Raw genomic sequence first — 21961 nt, 5'->3', positions numbered from 1 at the left:
TCTTGAATCTTACCACCATTCCCTTTGCCCAGGAGAGATGACTAGGTGCGTTGCTCCCCCAGCCCTGCCCCCAGCAACCACAACAGCTGTAATGCAATGAGCTGTCATCTCACCCAGTGCCTGCCCATACTACTTCCCATTCTCCTTCTCACCTGCATGTCCCTCTCTCAGACCTCACTTCTATCAGGCCTTATGTAAGATCGATTGGGGAAGGATAATCTCTCCTCACTCCTACAGCCCATCCTTTGGGCTCCCAGCTCCAGCACTTACCAACACCCTTATTCTTTAGTTCAATCCTCCCTTCTCATCCCCCAGTGGAGGGGTAGCTTGTGCAATTCTCATAATTACAGGGGAGCCAGAGAAAGTAGCTGGAATGGCCTATTTTCCTGGCTCCTTTTTCCTTCTCTCAGTTCCGATTCCATGTGAACTACTGGACTCAAGCAGCCTCTCGCTCGGCCTTCCAAGAGGGCCAATAATAATAGCTAGCACTTACTGAGGGACAACTATATGGCAAGCATGTATTTGCTCGGCGTTTCTGGGATGTCAGCTATAAATCCCTTCCACAGACTCTCTTTTATTTTGCCACATTTTCCATCTCTTTTAACTCCCTGTCTCTCTCTTCACCTCTGACTCCCCCTCTTCTAAAAAGCTACGTGGTGACCCACTGCCACTCTTCCACTCTTCTGTGGTTGTACCTTTAGAGGATGGGCCATTCCATCCTGAGCTCCAACCAACCCTACATACTCTAAGGAGTCATTTCACAGTCCAGGCCTCCATTTTACCATCCAAGCCAACTCTTACTTCCAAGCCTTTGCAGAGAGACCATTTCCATGTGCAGTAACTGTACAGCCTCATGTGCCTGCCAGCCTGGTCCCTATCCCCTGGGCCTTTAGGGTCCCCAGCAGTGACCCCATCATTTCACCTAGGTCCCAGAACCTATCCAGGCCACAGGAATAGCCTCAGCTTTTCACATTCTACAAAAGCTGCAAAAGACACCTTAAACCCCGGCTTTCTGAGGGCTACCAGTGTCCTCACTCCCAGCCACCATTCCTCCCTCTGACCCGCTCATTTTCCCACCAATTTGTTAACTAATCAAGTCCCCCTTTACTAAAGTGACTCATTCGCTATGGCAAAACCACATTCTTTTGGAAGATTCATTTTGGATTTTTAGACCCCCAAATACATTCCTTCTTTTGAGGGAGAAAATTGCCTCTCACTCTACTAAAACGACGCTGGATTTTGAGCATGAAAAATGGCTTAACGGATATTGCAGCAACCGTTCCCGTACAGTTTCCAGATGAGGGAACTGGCGGGTAACTGCCACCGGCCCTACCCAGACTCATCATTCATTGGACTACTGATCTGTCAATCACTTCTGCTGGGCCAATGAGCAGCACTGCCTCACAGGAAACAGATTGGAGCGCAGGTGAGTGGTTTCCCTGGCTGTTAGAGCCTATGGAGATCTCCCTGTTCCTTTCACATGCTGCCCTGGCTGCTGGGAGCTGTGGAACGTGAGCAAGCAGGTAGTGGGGAGGGGGCAGTCAAGTCTGCCTAGACCTACATGCAGGTTCGGGCCCTTGGAAGAAGAAGGGAAACAAGCTTAGCCTCAACTGAATGCTGGGGTTTAGTAATAGTGATAGTATTAGAGAGGCTGCACTGGCTAGATTCTGCCCCACCCCTGGCATTGCCTCATGGTGTGACCTAGGGTCAGTCTCCCCGTGGTCCTGGTCCTCAGCTGCTTTTTAACAAAGAGTTGGTTGGTTCTCCATGATCTCTCAAATCCTTTTTTCTTTTTTATGTGTTGAAAGGCAAATTGCCTCAAGAAAGGAAGAGAGCCTGTCCTAACTAACCACAGTCCAGTTAATTGAACATGAGGGAAGGCAGTGGGTCAGAGGTGAAGAAGCACTTCCACGATCCAGAGCCAAGGGACTACTCAAAAGGAATGAAGGAGGGATGCCCTCCAGGCTAGGGATACTTTTCGGCCCTGGCACAGGAAGGGGGGGGGGGGGCGGGGGGCGGGGTGGTGAATCAGGGTCCGTGGCAGTTGCTTACTACAAGGTTCTCTGAGTGTGGACTCAAAAGAAAGGACGTATTTTTGTCTAGCGTCTATTCAAGCAGGGTTGGGGGTGAATCTAAAGGAGATTGAAACATCTCCCCTAACCCGGACCCCGTGTATGGGTTGTTCTGTTTCTTTCCTGCAGTTCCCATAATAGGTCCTTTTGAAAAGTTCCCACTGGCCATATCGAACAAGCATCTGTACCCACAATAAGAGTGAGTTCCCTGCATTTGCCATCTTTTCTCAACTAACACCACCTACAGAAGCTGACAATGACCGTTGGGCTTTTCCAGTGGATGCCAGAAGCCATTTCTTGCAGCCTGGCGGGGGGAAGGCAGGAGGTGAGTGTGGGTAAGGAAAGTGGAACTCCTCCTTCAGCCAGCCTCCTCACTCCTCTTCTTGTCCCCAGATCCTTCTGTCCAGCCTTTCCCACCTCCCACCTGCTGACTCTAATCCACTCCGCTTTCCACCTTTCACTCCCTCCCCTAGAAACTCAGGAGGTCTTAAGGCATGTTTCAGGAAGCGCTGTTCCCTGGCATGGGCTCTCCATTGTCTGCTCCACTGAGAAGCAGTTGGCTTCCAGAAAGTTTGAGAAATTGCTTTTCAGCAAGAGGGCGGGCACCCCAGTCAGTTTAGGGTGATAGTCTCTAGTGAGTACAGTTGGCAGTCATTGCTCTGCCCCACAGGGTGTGAGTACTTGACATTGGCCCTTGTGAGTTAGAAATTGTTAGCTATGGAGGTGTAATAAGTTTGTCCAGACCGAAAGTAACTCTTGCTGCTTAAGCTTCTACCAAAAAGGGTTCTACTTGTCAAACCATCGGTCTCCCCACAGAGGGTGTCTCATTTTCCCTCTGTCTCATTTTTCTTGTTTTTACTCTGTTATCCTTACTGTCTCTTCTCTTGTGTCTTTCTTTCTGGCTTGATCTTTTTTCCCCTTTTGTTTTCTGAGGCTAAACAGGAACCTGGAGAAGATGTGGGGATGGTGGTAATCCAAAGAAGGAGCCTTAACTTGAGCATCTGTCTTAGGAGGCAGACCCCCCTACCCTAGTGGGAGTGAATGTTGCCCCACAACCTGGGTCCTCAGATGCTCTCTTAGGCACCACCTTGGTTTCAGATGTGTCCTCCAGACCTACCACAGATGGATGCCCCACACTCTAACCCAATATCCCCAAGGATTAGAACCCTGAACTCCTTTCTCCCATGCCCACCACGTGGCAGGCCCATACAGAAGCAAAACATGGTCACCTTTAGACTCTGGCATACTGAGGCCAGGCCCTGACCCTGTCGGCCTCACCTTCCTGCCAGTTGATTACTCAATAAAAATATTGTTAAATAGAATTCTTGTGTCTAAATACCATTTCAGTATTTATTGTTTCAAAATATACCATTAAATTGCATTTTCCCCTCCTTCTCCTCCTCTTCCCCCATCATATCCTTCCTGGGACCGAAATGATAGGGACAGGTCGAGAGTGAAGGGAAAGTTGGGGAAAGCATGACTGTGTCAATTTCTCAGTAGAGAGCAACCATGAACTGTGCTACACGCTCATGGGCAGAGGCCCCTGCTCCCCTAACAGAAGATGGTTTCGCTGAGCACAGGACACAGCACTCGGGTAGGGGGACATATCCCCTGCTTTGTAGGACATCATGTAACAAAGATTGACAGGTAAGAAGGATCATTGTGTTACTTGTAATAGTAAAAACCCTAACATAGTTACATTTCAGTTGGTCCTTATAGTCAATTATTAAGCAGCTGTTAAAAAGCGCATTTGAAAACATTTTTTTCAGAGTGCCTGGGTGGTTCAGTCAGTTGAGTGTCCAACTTCTTCTCAGGTCATGATCTCACAGTTGGTGAGTTCAAGCTCTGCTGTCAGGGCAGAGTCTGCTTCTGATCCTCTGTCCCCCTCTCTCTCTGCCCCTGCTTCCTGCTCATGCTGTCTCTTTTTCAAAAATAAACAAACAAAAAAAAAAAGAAAACATTTTTTCATGACAAGAGGAAAAATTCTGAAACTGTATGTGCACTATGTTCATAATCTTATATAAAGCATCTGTGTGCATAGAACTGATCACAAGGATAAATAACAAAAATTCCTGAAAAGGTGGAAATTATGGCTGATTTTTACTTTGTTATACCTTTCTTGTTTTCTACAATGAACATGTATTATAATCAGGAAAAAAAAAACGCAAAAGTAGTTGGCTCTGCTCGATCGTAAATGAAGAAAGGATTGGCACTGAGCCATTGAGGAAGCCGATAAGGCTGGTGGTCCCCGCCATGACACCTTGGGCCAGTGGGGACGGAAGTTCCTAATGGGAGCCAGGATCCTACAATCCTGCAGGCTCGAAGGAAGACACAGATTTAGATCTGATGGAGGACAAGACAAGAGGCATTCTAACTTATCTCATCCCCCTTCACTCTTCCTTTCTCTTACCCTTTCTCTGTGCCGCAGTGATAAACACTCCATGCTTAAAGCCCAAAGACGCGGGTTCAGATCCCAACCCTGGCACCTCCCAGCTGGGTAACTGGGCAAGTTCTTCAATCCTCCAGAACCTCAGCCCATTAATCAAACAAAGGTCACTTGTACCTCCAGAGCCTTTGCCATTGCTTTTCCCTGTTTCTGGAACACTGTGCCCCCAGATCTTCATGTTTTGTTTCCTGCTGGCTTTTGGGTCTCCACAAAAATGGCATCCCCTCAGAGAGGTCCCCCTCAGTCACTTTCCATAACATTTTACTCTTTTATTTTCTCTGAGCACCTAATTAAACTTACATTTTTGTTTTATTGCTTATTGTCTCCAAGAAATTAAATTCCTTGGGAGCAGGAATCTTGTCTTGAGTGCTGCTGTGTCACCAGTGCCTGACATTAAATGAGCCAAGTACCAGGCGATACATTTGCACTGTTTTCTTACTTAATCTTCCTAAGTACCTCATGTGGTTCACATAGGAGGGAGAGGTTAAGAACAGAGAGGTGAAGTACAAGGAGTAAGTGGCAGAGCCAGAATTAGAACTAATTCCGGAAGACTTTCCACTTCACTACCCTTCCCTCCCATGCAGCCAGCGTGGGGCCTGTTTTGGAGAGAAAGGGTTGGCACAGTTCAAGGGCAGGGAGCATCAAGAGCCAAGTCTCTGAGTCCAGAAAGTTCGAAATAGTGAAAAAGACTGACGTGGGTATGGTCATGGGGAATAATGGGAGTACATGGTGGAAAGAGCCAGAGAGGGGCTTGGTTGCAATTCAGGAGCTTGAGGCTGTTTCACGAAGGACCTGAGCAACACACAGTCTCTTTCGTTCATTCCATAAATAGGAATCGAACACCTCCTGTGGGCTTTAAGAGATTCAGAACATCCCTGGAATGGGCAGTCCCCCATCCTTAACTGAACACCTACTGTGAGCTCTACATGGCTCAGGACCCATCTAGGCCGGGCAGTTCTTGTCCTTGCCTTCTCGGTGTCTGGGATACTGCCTCAAGCCCACTGGGTGTCTGGTTAGCAGGGGTTACCTGCCCTGAGCAGAGACAGATGGGAGATTTCAGTCATCATTAAAGCTTTATTGACCAGCACGGCTGGAATTTCCCAGAGAGAGGAATTAATCTTGCTACCGACTGAGAGCAGACATCCTGCTGGGAGTAGTTACATAAATTCTGTTGCTCAAATTAATTAGGATTGTGATTCATTTGTTTAATGAGGAAGAATCTGATGGTGGCAAGAGGCAAGCCGTCGAGGCCTTGCAGAACCCAGGCCATCCCGGGTGACCCTGTGGCAGGTGGGGGGACTGGCCCAGTAGGAACAGAGATCTGACACGGTGGAAGGAGGTGGTCGATCAGTAAGAAGAATAAACCGAGGCACGCAGAGACAGCCAATCAGAATACGGTGCTGGTTTAGAAGGGGGGTCAGAGGCTCTGGGGCCTCCCAAAGTTCATGCCGCGCCAGCTCCTGGGCATGGAAGGGCTTCTCAGTGGCATCCAGTCTTCCACCCTCCTCTTTTGTCCAAGCTGTGGAGAAAAAACGCTAACGGCTGAAATCACGTCAGCAGCGCTCCGGGGACCCATCCAGCCATTTCCTCCCATCCCCCTAAATGTCAGATTATATTATTCACAGGAGGAAGGATTGTTTCAATAAAGCACAGACCTATTGCCTGAAGCATATAGAAATCTTTTTCTCTTACTCCCACCCCTACTTAGAAAGGGACTTCCCCCCGCCTTCTACCCGGAATGCCCCTACTGCCTGTTTAAGGTAAATCCCCAAACCTCACAGGCATCCTTCACTCTTGCTGTGAGGCCCCTCCTGGCCTGGGCCTTCCCTTGCATAAGGCCTAGGTCTCAGCTGCAGAAATACAGTGAGAGGGTGGCGGCCGGGCCAGGGTGACAGCAGTGCAGGTGGAAAGAAGCAGGACCTCTGTGCAACTCCAAAGGGCACCTCACATTCTGGTCCAGGTGGATGGTGCCCTTTGGACTAGAACAGAAATGGTGTTTCCTGAAGGTGTGCTTCCTGGTGGCCCTGGAGAAAAGTGAGCAGAGTCAGGAAATGGTTTGAGGGAGAGTCAAAAGGACCTGTTGCACAGACCGGGAGAAGAAAGGAGAAGAATGTAACCCTTAGGACTTCCTCACTCATGCCTGCGTCTACAGAAGTCCCTCTGGAGCCTTGTTCTTTTTTTAGGCGCCCCCATCCCTTATTACAACTGACCAGGAAAGCACAACCTGGACGATCCACGAGGCGGTGCCACGGGGTTTTCCACAAAGCAGGAACACGGTTAAGAGCATGTGTTTGGCTCCCCAGGAAGTGTTGCCCTCTTCCCAGGTGAGGCTGAGATGCTCTTCCTGGAGCTCCATCAGTCCACCTTACTTAGAGAATGGGTAGCCACAAAGGAAAACTATCTAGGAGCCCAAAGTGCGAAAACTTGCGACTGAGGAAAAGTCTTGTGAGCTCTCTCGGTATCAGTGCCCTCGTCCTTGGGAGGCGCCTGTCTCCTGCTCTGGGAGAACAAGAGCTTCTGTGCTTGCACCCTGCAGACTGTCCCCTCTTCAACAGACATAGAGACCTTTTTAAAATGTAAGTCAGGGGCGCCTGGGTGGCGCAGTCGGTTAAGCGTCCGACTTCAGCCAGGTCACGATCTCGCGGTCCGTGAGTTCGAGCCCCGCGTCAGGCTCTGGGCTGATGGCTCGGAGCCTGGAGCCTGTTTCCGATTCTGTGTCTCCCTCTCTCTCTGCCCCTCCCCCGTTCATGCTCTGTCTCTCTCTGTCCCAAAAATAAAAATAAAAAACGTTGAAAAAAAAAAATAAATAAAAATAAAAAAATAAAATGTAAGTCAGATCTGGGGCACCTGGGTGGCTCAGTCGGCTAAGCGTCCACCTCTTAATTCCAGTTCAGGTCATGATCTCGTGGTTTGTGAGATCAAGCCCCCCATCCGGCTCTGTGCTGACAGTGCAGAGCCTGTTTGGGATTCTCTCTCTCTCTCTTCCCCTGTCCCCACTCATGTGCTCTCTCTCTCTCTCTCCCAAAATAAACATTTTTTAAAAAATGTAAGTCAGATCTTGTCATTTCCCATGTTTTCCCTCCAAAGGCTTTCCAACACATTCAGAATTTACTTTTTTTTAATGTTTATGGGGGGGAGGGGCACATGCAAGCTGGGGAGGGGCAGACAGGGAGACAATGGATCTGAAGGGGGCTCTGCACTGACAACACAGAGCCTGATGTGGGGCTCAAACTCGCAAACGGCAAGATCATGACCTGAGCCGAAGTCGGAAGCTCAACCACCTGAGCCATCCAGGCACCCCCGACACATTCAGAATTAAAAACAAAAAAAAAAGTCCGGTGGCTAAGAAGGTCCACACGCTCTAGCCCCTGCCTTGACCTCATGGTCTACAGCACCCCTCCCTCCCTCCACAAGGCCTTTGCACTGGCTGGTACCTTTCCCTGAAATGTTCCTCCCTGGCTGTTTGCGTGGGTGGGAAACTTAGCCTTTCTCTCTCTGTTTATGTGTCACCTTGGAGAGCCCTTCCCTGGCTACCCAATCGAAAACAGCCCAGGCTCCCTGCATTGCCCTGCCTTCTTTTTCATCACAATACCTTTTACCATTTGCCCTTTCACCGGTTTGTTCTCTGCCTTCCCCAACTTGGTTTGAGGCCTACAGACCAGGGATCTTCCCCACTGCATCAATCAGGGTCCAGTTAAGAAAACAGGAATTGTGCTAGATACTTCAATGGTGATAATTCACCGAAAGACATCAGTTAAAGACCTATTAGAAGGAGAGAAAATGTAAAGGGAGCACTGAGGAGCTAGGGTGGGATTATGGGATTCCAGAAGCTCGGAGGAGGAGCCTACAGAGCTGAGGCCCCGCCCCTCTAGCAAGGCACCGACCAGCTGCTGCCACCAGGACAAAGGGCCAATGTGAGGGCAATCCTGATGGGATCCAGCTGCCAAACGAGGATGGGGTAGGTCCCTACTTCCGCCTCCTGCCTTCCGCCTCCCTCTAGTGCCACTGCTGGCAGAAAAAGGAAGCCCCGCGACAAAGGAGAAACGGTTCGTAGGGTCCCCACCCAGTGTCACACAGCAGAGTGTAACAGGTAGATTTGGAGCTGGGGGGCAATAGCTCAATGACCAGAACACCTGTCTTGTACACTCCCTAACCCCCATGCCAGAGGAGTGTTTGGCTTATAGCAGGCACTCAATATGTGTTGAATGGATGAATGAATGATGGATGATGTACCACATAGGGAATTAGTAGCTGGGGGTGCAGATATGACGGGCAGACTCTGATCACACTCTAATAAGAGAGACAGGCACCATTTATGGTTCAGGATAAGTGTAATAGCAGAAACACCCTCAATGGGCTAGAAGCACAGGGATGGGGCCCTGCTCACACTGGCCATCGTGGCAGGGCGGGGGACGACCATGCTTCAGTTGGATGCTCGAGAGCAAAGAGGATTTGTGAGGCACAGAGGGACACTGAGGACCAACGATGTAAGGATGCAGGGTGCTTCGGGTCTGGGAACAGCTCGTGCAAAAGCAGAGAGCTTGGCAGGAGTGACTCAAGAAGTTCCCTGTGGCCAGAACATCCATGGGAAGTGGTGGTGGCTGAGCCTGGAGCATTCCAATCCGGGTCATGAAGGCCTCGTATGTTACTCAAAGGAGGTTGGGCTTGGCCTCAAGGCACAGAAGTGCCAGTCAAGGCTCATGAGCCGTGAGTGACATATGTGACCCAAGGATTGTGATTTCACAGGCATGAGAATGAAGGCTGGAGGCCAGCTGGAGACAGACCTGAGCCACAAGGATGGGCACCCATCTAACTGCCCCCAGTGGGTGCAGGGCAGTGCACATAGCTTACACTGCAGTGAAGCTGCATGAAGATGAGAAGCATATGATGGGGATCTGAGCTGAGGCCCTGGTTGCTGAGACTGGAGGAAGAGAAGGAAAATCTTTGGAGGAGCTGGGATGCCTCAGCCTGGGCGCCCCACCCCCACCCCCATCACAGGAGAACCCACGTTGAGGGGCCCTGAGAGTCAGCCAGATCCTAGCATCTTCCCCCTCACGAGCCCATCAGATTTTGGAGTTGGAAGGGGCCTTGAGAGGCTGCGTCAGCATCCCTGCAGGAAACAGATTCTAACTCAAATGGGTCACCTGAAGAGACTAGTGAGGAGGGACTACTTACAGAGAGATGGGCAGGATGAAAGAACCCAGGAAGGGGTGCTAGAGACTCCTGAGGCTGCAAAGAGCTCCCCTCTCCCCTCCCACCCTCCAATCTCCTCTACCAGTGGCCAGACCAGACTGGAGCCAACTGGCAAGGGCGCCCATTGATTTGTTTCACAGGGGTCAGCCTCCTGGGGCACAGAGCAGGTCAAAGAAGGGGAGACCCTACATCAGAAGGGACAAACAGAGAATAACAGCCGATCGGTCTCAGTTTCCACCCTACTGTTCTTCCCACAAGAACAGAGAGAGGAGGCAACTTGGCCAAGGTCAGGTAGCCAGTGAGGAAAAGGCCCCTCTCCTTTGGGGTCTGGGTTCGTTGCCGACTGGGCCTGCACTGAAGACAGCCAAGTGAGGACAGCCCATCATCCTGGAGCTGCTGCCGCAAATCCAAATTAACCAGAGGAAGGCAGCAGGCAGCACCAGGGAGGATGAGCACCCAAGGGCCGGCCATGCACCCTCCATGTCCAGAAGGTAATAGACACCTGCTTCCTTGTCTCTTTGTGCCTGCCCCCTGGCCCCCATTTTCCTCTCTTGAGTCCTCCCCAAGTGTGGGGACAGGAGCACAGCCCTGAGATTGGCAGGGACAAGGGGAGGAGACTGTGCTTTTCTGGTAGCCAGCCTTGCTCATCGATTCCCTAGAGCTGCTCACTGATCCAGCACAAGATGGTTTAATTGAAGTCATTACAATAAGTGGTGCAGAAAAGCAACACCCTTAGTCTGCCAGGAGCCTCAGAGAAGCAGGGGAGGGCACTGGGAAACCCAGCGGAAGCAGCTGAAGTTAGCTCACAGTTGCTGTGGTGGAAAAGGGACTGGGCTGAGAAAGCAGGTAGTCCTGGGTTCAAATCCTGACTGGGTCACTAGCAAGCTGTGCACCCTTAGTAAAGTTCCTTTATCTTCCTGAGCTGCTGTGTTCCTGTCTCCAGGAAGCCTTCCCTCCTTCATCTCCCATTTCTCCTTCCCCCACACACCGTTAGCACTTGCTAACTTTGACACTGATTTGGCTTCCAGCGCTCACTGTCTGCTTAGCAATCTTTTCCCTCCGTAGTTTGTCTTCTCATCTAGATAACAAGCAGGAACTGTATCTTCTCTTTCTCACCCTTATGTGCCTATCACATGCCTAACATTGTAATTGTACCCAGCGGGGTGGGGGAGGGGAGGGGAGTGGCAAGGTGGAGTGAGGGGCAGAGATTCAGAACCCGGGGGTGGGCACAGAAAGAATGCAGCAGGTGCTGGAGATGACAATCTACCCTGAGCTCCCTTCCCAGATAATTGGAACGATGCAGCCATTATATTCGTACACCTTTAGCATGAGACACAGCCCCCTCTGTGCCCAGGCCCAGCTGGCTCTCTGCTCGGCATCATGAACTACTATCTGATTCAGTACCAGAGGACAGAGGATCCAGGTCATGAAGTCATCAATTCTAGCATCAAAAGACAAAATCGTGCAGCAAAAGTGATATCTTGGTACTTCCAAGTCTAAATCCTAAGGAGCCTTGAACGTGGGGTGTCTTGGAACAACTGATCTTGGAATGTTCCCTCTCAGAACTCAGACATCACACCATGAGAAGCCCAAACCACGTGGAGAAGCCAGGTCGAGGTACTCCATTTGCCAGGGCCAACCGAGTTCCCAGCTCATAGCATCAGCTGCGACCCCTGAGAGTGCGCCATCTTGGACATCCAGCCCCATGGAGCCTGCAGGTGACTCCAGCTCTAACCACTACCTGATGCAACCACTTGAGAAATCCCAAGAAAGAATCTCCCAGATGAGCCCAGTCAACCTGTGGAACTGTAAGAAATAACAAATTCTTATTTTATGCTTCTAAAAATATATTTGTAAATAAATCTTACAGAACTGTCATTTTACTAGAGCTCAGAGATTCCATGTGATGTATCCAAGGTCGCACAATGAGGCAGAGCCCGGTGCGTTTAACTGTGGCCACCCTATCGCCACCACCAGAGAAGATAAAGAGAAGTGAGCTGGGGCGCCTGGGTGGCGCAGTCGGTTAAGCGTGTGACTTCAGCCAGGTCACGATCTCGCGGTCCGTGAGTTCGAGCCCTGCGTCGGGCTCTGGGCTGATGGCTCAGAGCCTGGAGCCTGTTTCCGATTCTGTGTCTCCCTCTCTCTCTGCCCCTCCCCCGTTCATGCTCTGTCTCTCTCTGTCCCAAAAATAAATTAAAAAAAAAAAAAAAAGGAGAAGTGAGCTATCCAGGGCAGGAGTGAAGAGGGAGAGAGGAAAAGAGTTGGATTTTATAGAAAATGTCCCAAGTTAATTCTGTTTAGGAAAAAAAGTATTCCTTGAATGTGTATGATTTTTTTTTTTAATTTTCAATGAGCATCTCACAACTTCTAAGAGTTTACAGAGTTAATGGCCCTGAATTTCAACCTTGGGTTGGTTTTATTTTTCCTTCCCCCTTGAGATAATTAGCCATGAGCTTAGCTGAGTACATTTGTCATGTCGGTTAGACAATGGCTTCAAAGGAAGGGAAAGGGCTCAGAAAAGAAGGCCAAGCGACAAAGCAAAACCTCCTAGGGAAATATTCACATTTCTTGAATGATCTGTCATCAAAACTGCGTGCACAGGTGGGAGGGCACGAGCGAGCATCAGGGCAAACTTTACCAGGTGGGCCTCTGCACCCACTAGTGCTTTGAGTTGATCTGAACCAAACCCATCCCCAGGGCAAAAGCAACACCCCTTTCCCATCTCACTACCGTCTGTTTGGCTAACCCACAGGCCCAAAGGAAAATGTTAGATTGGCCTTTCATTTTCAGTGCCCTCAATTTAAGTAATTTTTTTTTTTTTTTTTTTTTTTTTTTTTACATCCTGTGCTGCTCAATATACTGCAATGGACGATTCAGGGAAGATGCACGTCATTGTCAGCAAAGCACCAAGCCATCTGGCCTTCGTTTTACCTTTGAGTTGATGTGAAATTTCCGGCTTCACATTTGGACAGTCCTTGATCTGAGCACCAGAGCCCCAGAGGTGATTGGGAGCATCACTGTGAGAAGCCACCATTTTTTGGACACCAACTACGATCCACAGTGTCCCAAGGGCTTTATTTATTTTAATCTTGTGTTTAATCTTCCAGTTTAATCTTGTGTTTAATCTCGTGTTTAATCTTCCAGTAACCCTATGAGGGCAGGACTAATACCTCATTTTAAGGATCAGAAAATTTAGTCTCAAAAAGAAATGCATGCCAAATTGCAAGCTGGAATTCAAACCTAGGCCTGCCCAATTCCTAGGATCTGCTCTTTCCTGTATACCGATTTGATCAGTTATATATTGCTACAATAACATCGTGAAACAAATAATCATGAAACCTCAGGGGTATACGATAATAAGCACGTATTGCTTACCCATCTGGGATGGTTAGCTAAGTGGTTCTGCTGATTAGGGCAAGGCTCACTAACATGCCTACACTTTGGTTGGCCTTTGAGTGATGGAGGCTGTCTCAGCTGGGACAGTTGGGGGCACTCAGCTCCACTCCACATGTCGCTCATTCTCCATTAGGCCAGCCCAGGCATGTCCCCATGGCAGTGGCAGAGTACAAGAAAGAAAGCAAACCAGACTGATGGCACAAGTACTTTTCAAGCTTTTTCTTACATCACATTTGCCTTTATCCCATGGGCCTGAGCAAGGTACATTGCCAAGCCCAGAGTCAGAGAAGATGAACATTGCAGATGACGTGGCAAAAGGTGGGGTGCAGGGAAAGATAAAGATTTGTGACCACTTCTGCAATCTATCCACTAACCTTGGGCAAGTTAGAGCCCCCTCTTAGAGCCTCTGTTCCTGCATTTTTTTAAATGTTTATTTATTTATTTTGAGAGAGACAGAGAGCAGGAGAGGGGCAGAGAGAGAGGGAGACAGAGAATCCCAAGCAGGCTGCTCACTTGTCAGCACAGAGCCCGACACAGGGCTCGAACTTGAGAACTGTGGGATCATGACCTGTGCCAAAATCAAGAGTCAGACACTTAGCCAACTGAGCCACCCATGCACCCCAATATTTTATTTTTAAGTAATCTCTACACCTAACATGGGGCTTGAGCTCACAACCCCGAAATCGAGTCAGACACTCAACTGATTGAGCCACCCAGGCACCCCTGTTCCTGCAGTTTTTTAATGGGGTTATATCCACTTGGTGGGATGGCTCAGAGCATTCAGTAAGATAATTTCTATGAAATACTAACAAAGTCAAAAGTATTCTTTCTCCTGATGTATATCATGTATACCAGCCTGGGGGTGCATATACACATTATGAGAGGTACGTGAAAAACTCGGTTTCTATTTCCAGGATCCAAAGGGTTTACACAAGTCTCAGAGGTGAGACAGCCCAATCACTGAGACAACAAACAAGAATTGTGAAGAAGGGAATAAATCAAGGGAAAAAAAGAAAACAATAAGTAAATGATGTAATTAAAATTAGTGTTGAAGAAACTATCAAGGAGAGAATGAGTCAGCGACAAGTTTAAGCGATGAATCAGGCACAATGTCATGTTTCTAGAATTCTTGCCTATTTCAAGAAAGCCTGATGTCCCAGTTAAAAGAGCACCTTGAGCCTGTAGCAACAACATCTGGAAGGAAACACGCTTGTAATTTCAATTTCTCCTCTGCATCACCACTAACGACAGGGGCAATGCCGAGTGCTGGGCACAGAGTAGGCGCTCCATAAAATCCCATGTGGGAGGGACCCATAACTGCATCATCTCTTCAGATGTATTCAAGGAGATTTCAAATTACTTCTGCAAAAGAGGTCCCCGTACAATATGCCATTTGCTTGCTAAAACAAGGCTGTGGATCCCGTGTGGGATGGTATTAATTGCTCTGTTCAACGAATGAGGAGACCAAGGCTTGTGTGGCCCTCTAGTTGGTGACGAGGCTGGGATTCGAATGCAGCCCTCCAACGTGCTCTCTCCCAAATTAACCAAGAACCATATTCCTGCTATTGGTAACCGAGTTCAGGGTTTTTTTAATCTGTAAGAAACGACATCGACATTTCATTGAATGCTCATAAGCATGGCGGCTCGTGTCATCTTCACCACAGACTTCGAGGTTGGAATATGAAGGATTCCATTTTACAGATAAGGGAAATTTGGAGCCCAGAGACCGAACCCACCTGCCAGAGGCTTCATAGCCCATAAATGGTGAGATGATTCACACTCAGGTATGTGCAACACCCCGACCCCCCCACCCCCCACACACACACCATGTTTTATATGTTCCACACTGCCCTTATATTTTTTCAAATTGGGCTGTCACCTGCATTGAAGCCTGGAGAATTAAAAGCAATTATATGCATAAACCTGTACACACACACACACACACACACATACACACACACACACACACACACACACTTTTGCCTCAGTTATTCAGAGAGCACGTTTTCTGATCTGTATTTTCCACTTCAGTTTTCTGAAGTGGAAACACACACACACACACACACACACACTTTTGCCTCAGTTATTCAGAGAGCACGTTTTCTGATCTGTATTTTCCACTTCAGTTTTCTGATCTGTATTTTCCACTTCAGTTTGCCTACCTGGCCTCTGCCTCTACAAACACAACTCAAGGCAGAGGGGCAAGTGATATTGGTTCAGGAAACCTGAGCTGTGACCCTGAGCTGCTGACAGAACGTCTGATATTTATAGCAACTCAGAGTCAAGTACCAAGGAAAGAGTGTTCTGGATTGTTGCAGATGTCCTCAGGGGGAAAGAAAACATCTCTGTGAAAAATTGTGTGGGATGCTTAACTGATGGAATATCCAACATGAAAGGACAACTCAGTGGGTTTGCATCCCAGTTAAAAAATAATAATAAAAGGACGGCCCAGCCAGTCTCTGTGGATAACATTCTTCAAACACTTAGGATGTAGCCATGGGAGAGACCACATCACCAGTTGAATTTATAAACTGCCACTCTACACTTTAATTTATTTATGCATTTATATATTGATTTAGATCTGTCCCAGTCCACAAAGAATTTGACACTGATTGTTTAATTGTGAAAACTATGGTAGATTGATTATGTTAATGGCCAAGATTTTCTACGCCTCCCTGTATCCTTACCCCTGGGTAGTGTCCTCCACATCGACTCTGGCCCTAAGATGTGCTTTGGCTAATGAAACAGCAGCAAACTTGTTGCAAGCACAACTTGAAAATCATTCTGGTCCTGGCCCAGATTAGCAGAACGGCCCACAGACCCACAAGAAAGAACACACTGTTGTTTAAAGCCATTGGGTTTGGAGCAATTTGTTACACAGCAGTCACTAACTGATATGGAGACTAAAAAGAAACACCATTAATTAATTAACAGGCTTATATTGAGTAGCCATGCTCAGTTCTTGTCGTAGGTTCTGGGATATACAAAAAAAACCACATAAGACATGGTTCCTACCTGCTTGGAGACTCATATTTATTTCTGGAAAGACAAAATAAAAATACCAGCAAGATCTGCTTAAACCATGTGGAAATCGCTTATATTTTATTCTCTCTACAGGGCCAAGCTCAAATGCCACCTTCCTTTCGTAACATTTCCTTCCCCATCTCCTTGCCAAGCTGAACTATTAAGCTCTGCCTCCGCTGGGATACTGCAGACTTTTGTTTAAAGCTCTCTCGTGATGCTTTTCATGTTACATTTGGGGTTATACTTGGATGGGAATACGTCCATTGTGCCCACTGATTATAAAGCTGGGTCTTGCTTATTGTTCTATGGGCCTCCAACACCAGGTACCATGACTTACATGAATATAAGGAATCTTGGAAAATGTTAAATGAATGAATGTTACAGGTTGGGGGCGCCTGGGTGGCTCAGTCGGTTAAGTGTCTGCTCTTGATTTCAGCTCAGATCATGATCTCGTGGTTCGTGGGATGGAACCCGGAGTCGGGCTCTGTGCTGACATTGCAGAGCCTGTTTGGGGTTCTCTCTCTCACTCTCTCTCTCTCCTTCTGCTCCTCCCTGCTCTCTGTCTCTTTCAAAATAAATAAACTCTAAAAAAAATGAATGAATGTTGTAAGAGTTCAGCATGAGGGAAAACTCGAATAGAAGTGTGATAGTCAAAGGGACCTTCATACGGGAAGAAGGAGTTGAGGTTCTCAGCCGGGGCCCACAATAAGAGTTCACAGTAAGAACTCATGGAATCCACAGTCAGAATTCTGGGGACCTGGGAACCTGGATAAGGAAAAATTACATCTCTGTGTTTACTAATCTCTAAGTGAAACTTAGCATTGCCTTCCATTATAAACATGGGCTACGCAACACAGAAGTAGATGTAACAGATATTTTCCTATCATATCTACTATTGCAGACATCTCAAAGTATCACTTATGTTCATCACTGCGTTGAAATTATAGTGGTTATTTAATGTGTTAGCAAAGAATCGGAGTATTGCTATATCACAATTTGTTGCTTTAATATTTTAATAAGCACGTCACAATCCGTTTCCTTCATAATCCTTTTTATGTATTTAAAATCATATTTTTTGAGAAGGAGTCTATAGTTTACATCAGATCGCCAAGGGGTCCATGACACAAAAGTGACTGGGACCTCCTCCCTACCTTGGAGAATAGGTAGATTGTACCTACGTAAATGGAACAGAAGTAGATAGACGTCCCAAGGAGATGACCCACATAAAAGAAGGTAGGGTAGGGATGAATGTGAGATGAGAGGCAGGGAAGGATATGCATCCCCTCCCCATTCTTGAGGAGACAGTCTCCTTGGCAAGATTAAGTAAAAAGACAGGGACTTTGTTAGCATAATAATGCATCAGAGAAAGTGAGAGAATAACTGATTTGTCTTAGACATGCTCTAAGAATTTGGAGAATTTAAATTCTTAAGGATCTAACACTCCCCTGCAGGGTGGAGCCAGGACTAAGGACAGCGCTGAACTCTGAACATCAAACCTCACAGAACCACTTCACACACACACACACACACACACACACACACACACGCACACATCTCTATTCCAGTAAATGACGAGAAGAGGCCACGAGCTTGTCCCTCAGGGACAGAGCCTCTGTACAGCGATGAGGCCACACACTGTCTGTGACTCGGTTTGGGGGACTGGTAAACTTCGTCATTGGGACAAGATGCTTTGCGACATCCTTGGGCTCCGAGGGAATATGTAATTGGCCCATTAAGACTTGTAGAAAAAAGCAGCTGTGTTGGTGTGCCCTCCCAGATGTTATTATAGGCATTATTATACGCATTACAGAGGAGTGACCACATGTTTGGGGACAGTGTGGAGGCCTCCCTGATTAGATCAGAGGGCTGGCTTAAGAAGTAAAGCTGAAGGGGGCAGTTGGCAGGGAGGAATGAAGAAGAGAGAAGCAGAGAATGACACTAGGATTTCAAGAGCCTCTGACTCAGACAAGGAAGTGAGAAGGTGGGACAGATGGGAGGGTCTGTCTTAGAGGTGACATCCCAGGGAAAATGTCCAGGAGGCCACTGGAGATTCAAGAGTAGAACTCCAGGGAGGGACTGGAATGGAAAGGGGAGAGCTAAGGGAACAACCCACATACATACAGGTGATCATTAGTCCCGAGAATAAAGGCCATAGAGTAACAGGACTGGATGTTAGGGAATGATCACTGAATCAAGAGTAACGATAAAGATATCTTACTAAGTAAATAAGGGGACTCCTTCCTTGTTCCTAGCCCAGGTAGGAGAATGTTTGGAGAAGGGGGGGTTAAACATAGAAGGAACTTGCGGAAGCTCTCTCACTGTGGCCAGTGGGAGGAGCTTGGGGGTTTCTGAGCCAGCAGTTCCCACGGAGGGAAGGGAGGGATGGATGGAGGCCCACTGCCTGCTGAGTGGGTGGGTGGAGCCAAGAGAGAGGCCAGAGACTGTTGGAGCCAAGGAAACGAAGAGGGAAGCTAGGACACATGCAGGGCAACAGCATCGAATTAAGTTTCTTTCTTCCCAGATGATCCAGAATTTCATTAGGGAAAGAGCGAAACTTCAAATCCAGGGTATTTAAAGGTCATGTGAAAATCATGGAAACCTCAACTTGAATCTGTTCCCACCTAAATAATTTTTGTTTAGAAATCAGACAAAACCACTGAATCCATCTCAGCACAGCTCCCAAAATGGAATGACTCAGATGTCCCTGAAAACGCGTAGATACTCGGAACCGCTCTGCTGATACATGGTCTGTCCACCCAGCCCAGTGTCCAGGGCATGTAACGCAATGGCTGGAGTTTCCTGGAGGTTCTGTAAGGACCGGAATTCAGGAAGTGGGGTCGAGGAAAAAGCCACTGTCCCTGAATATCCTGCAGCTTATGAAAACCAACCACCATTCAGCCAGCACCTACTGTGCGCTAGGCACTTTGCCTATATTTCCTAATCCTTAAGAACAAGTATTTTTTGTCTCCATTATTCTCCCCACTGTTCAGATGGGAAAACCAAGGTTCAGGGAGGTGAAGTAACTTGCCTCAAACTCACAGCTAGCGAATGCTGGAGATAGTGTTGGGGCCCAGATGTATCTATCTCTATTCCCCCTCCCCCTACTGTTTTTACTTTTAAGCAATCTCTACATCCAGCGTGGGGCTCCAACTCATGACCCTGAGTTGAAGAGCCGTGCATTCTACTGACTGAGCCAAACAGGCACCTCGATGGGTCTGTGTCTAAATCCCAATCAGTTCCCATCCAGCCTGTGACCTTGACCAACCCCACCCCACCCCCAGAAGTGAAAGAAAAAAAAAAATGTGTCATTACCATCTGAGACAGCCAATGAAAGACACACCTTTCTCACTGTTAGTGTGGCTTCCCTAGTTTACCCTCTTCAAACGTTTTTCTTTTTTTTTTTTAATTCTTCTGAACTTAACCAATGTATTTGAAAGAATTAATTCACTTACTCTTCAAGAATCCTTTCCAAGCCACTGCTATATGTCAGTGCTGGAGACACAAGCTCTAATGCTCAAGCGGCTCCCAGAGGGAAGAGGCTAAAAAGACTTACAGAGGAATAACAGAAATAACAGGAACCAAACCTGTTTTTCCACATTGTTTTGTTTCAAAGTATTACTTATAAATCTTTGGAAAAGCCAAATAAGTGTAAGAAAGACTTACAAGTAAATTAGCAGCCCCCCCAACCCCATCTTCCTCACCTTCTTCTCTTGAAAGCTGTTTCTTCTTTACCACTCCATTTGTAAATAACACTATTCTTAGATAGCTTGAGTCATCATCTTAAACATCCATCGACGTCTTAATGTGGTAGACAAGAAGTTTTTCTTCCGTTCCCTCTTCCCCTCCCCCAATCCTCCCCAAATACTTACATCTTTTTTTTTTTTTTTTTTCAATTCTTATTCTACATTTCCACAATTATGACCATGAATCTAGATTTTATTCCTCGGTCAAGTAGTCGACTATGACCCTGCTTCTTTTCTTTTTTGTTTTTCCTGTTAATCACTACCTCAGTTTTCATCAACTTAGGTTTGTTTTTTTAAAAACAATTGACTAAAACTTTCCATGCCCTCAGTATAATTTTCCACACGACCAAACCTGTTGGATAATTTGTCAGTCCCATTTATTTTCCCCGGGGACAAACTCCCTCTCCGCCTAGAGCCTTCTGACTTCCTGCTGATCGGGTCTGGTTGCTCTCTGGCAAAGCTGTCCTCCCAATATTCCTTTAGCCATTACCCAAGGAATTCCCTTTCTTCCTGTCTCCTGTGCTGAGGTCTCCATTTCTGCACCCCACACCTTCTTTATTTGCTCCCTGGTTTTAATTGAGTACATCCTTCAGTAGTTTTGTAAGAGAAGGTACACAGGAGGGTAAGTTATTTTCAGACACTCTATGTCCAGAAAGGTCTTTATTTCACCCCCATATCTAACTGATAGTCTGAGTTGTATAAAATGCTAGGAAGACAAACACTTCCAGTCAGAATTTTTCAAGGCACTGGTTCCACCGTCTTTAAACTTTCAACGTTGCTATTGAGAAGTTTGAAAGCATTGTTGTTCCCAATCCTCCTTCCTGTGCAGGGCAGGGACCAGGGTGAGGTGAGTGAAGCACTGGCTTCCAGAGGAAAATTTAAGGGAGCATCAAATTTCAGGAGCACCAAAAATGTGATGATCAAGGTATATTTAATGCATATTTTTAAAAATCAAACTTAATGCAAAAAAATCCTGATGAACAAAATATCAGTCTTAAATAAACAGAGAAACCTCGCTTGCCTCACCCAAATCCCAATCCTGCTAGATCTTGACTTTATTTTAAATTTTGCTATTTTGTTCATCATTAATTATTCTGTATTTTTTTTTTAAGGAGTGCATTAATTTTTTTAGTCTTGATTACTATTTTTGGTGCCCTCTTAAAATTTGCACACAAGGCAAGCAGCTCGCATACTTCACTCTAATCCCGTTTCCTCTCCAGAACCTTTGAATAACTACTCTTGATCTCTGCATTTGGAATATAAGGAGCTTGGATGTGGCATTTTTTTTTTTTTCATTCAGTTAAGTTGGATACTCAGTGGACCTTACCATCTGGAAACTCGTGTCCTTTGATTCTGGAAATTTTTCTTATATTATTTCTTTGACAATTTCATTCCCTCCTTTATTTCTAGAACTCCTGTTAGCTGAATGTTAGCCCCCAGGATTGATCCCCCAAGTTCTTATGCTTCCTCTCTAGCCCATCTCTATATATTTCCCGAGAAAGTTTTTTGACTTCATCTTCCAACTCTTGATATTTTTTAAATTTTGCTATCAGAGTTTTGACTTCTTTTTTTTTTTTTTTTTTAACATTTATGCATTTTTGAGAGGCAGAGCACAAGCGGGGGAAGGGCAGAGACAGAGGGAGACACAAAATCCAAAGCAGGCTCCAGGCTCCGAGTTGTCAGCACAGAGCCCCACTTGGGGCTAGAACCCATGAACTGTGAGATCATGACCTGAGCTGAAGTCGGAGGCTCAACCGACTGAGCCACCCAGGCACCCCAGAGAGTTTTGACTTCTAAGAGAGTTCTCTCTTGCTCTCTGATCCTTCCTTTTAATTCCATTCCATTAATTTTCCATGGATGCAGCATGTTCTTTTATCTCCCTAAAGATATTAATTATGGTTTCTTTGACCTTATGTCCTGCTCACTACATAATCTCCATTTCTTTTTGGTTCATGTTTCCTCAGGGAAAAATGAGGGAAAGCTTCCCTCATATCAGTGATCTTTGGCTGTGTGTTCACATTTAAAAGTATAACACCAAAAGGCCAATCAGAATTTAAGTGCTTGAATTTGACATGTTGGTGGGATAA

The 21961-nt window shown here is 46.8% G+C and overlaps 2 long non-coding RNA genes across 2 annotated transcripts; both read left to right on the top strand.

The window, feature by feature from the left end:
- Positions 1-1327: 1327 nt before the first annotated feature.
- Positions 1328-6395, top strand: LOC132661690 (uncharacterized). Its single transcript, XR_014135287.1, has 4 exons — positions 1328-1523; positions 2202-3719; positions 3842-6039; positions 6300-6395. It is a non-coding gene; the product is annotated as an uncharacterized LOC132661690 (long non-coding RNA).
- Positions 6396-7661: 1266 nt separating this feature from the next.
- Positions 7662-20933, top strand: LOC132661691 (uncharacterized). The gene is made up of 3 exons (XR_009602370.3): positions 7662-11519; positions 12589-14891; positions 15261-20933. It is a non-coding gene; the product is annotated as an uncharacterized LOC132661691 (long non-coding RNA).
- Positions 20934-21961: the final 1028 nt, after the last annotated feature.

The sequence above is a fragment of the Panthera onca genome, chromosome D1, assembly GCF_046562875.1.
Source record: "Panthera onca isolate mPanOnc1 chromosome D1, mPanOnc1 haplotype 2, whole genome shotgun sequence".
Classification (NCBI taxonomy): domain Eukaryota; kingdom Metazoa; phylum Chordata; class Mammalia; order Carnivora; family Felidae; genus Panthera; species Panthera onca.
Note: the sequence above shows the minus strand (reverse complement) of the source record. Positions and strands in the feature narration are given on the sequence as shown.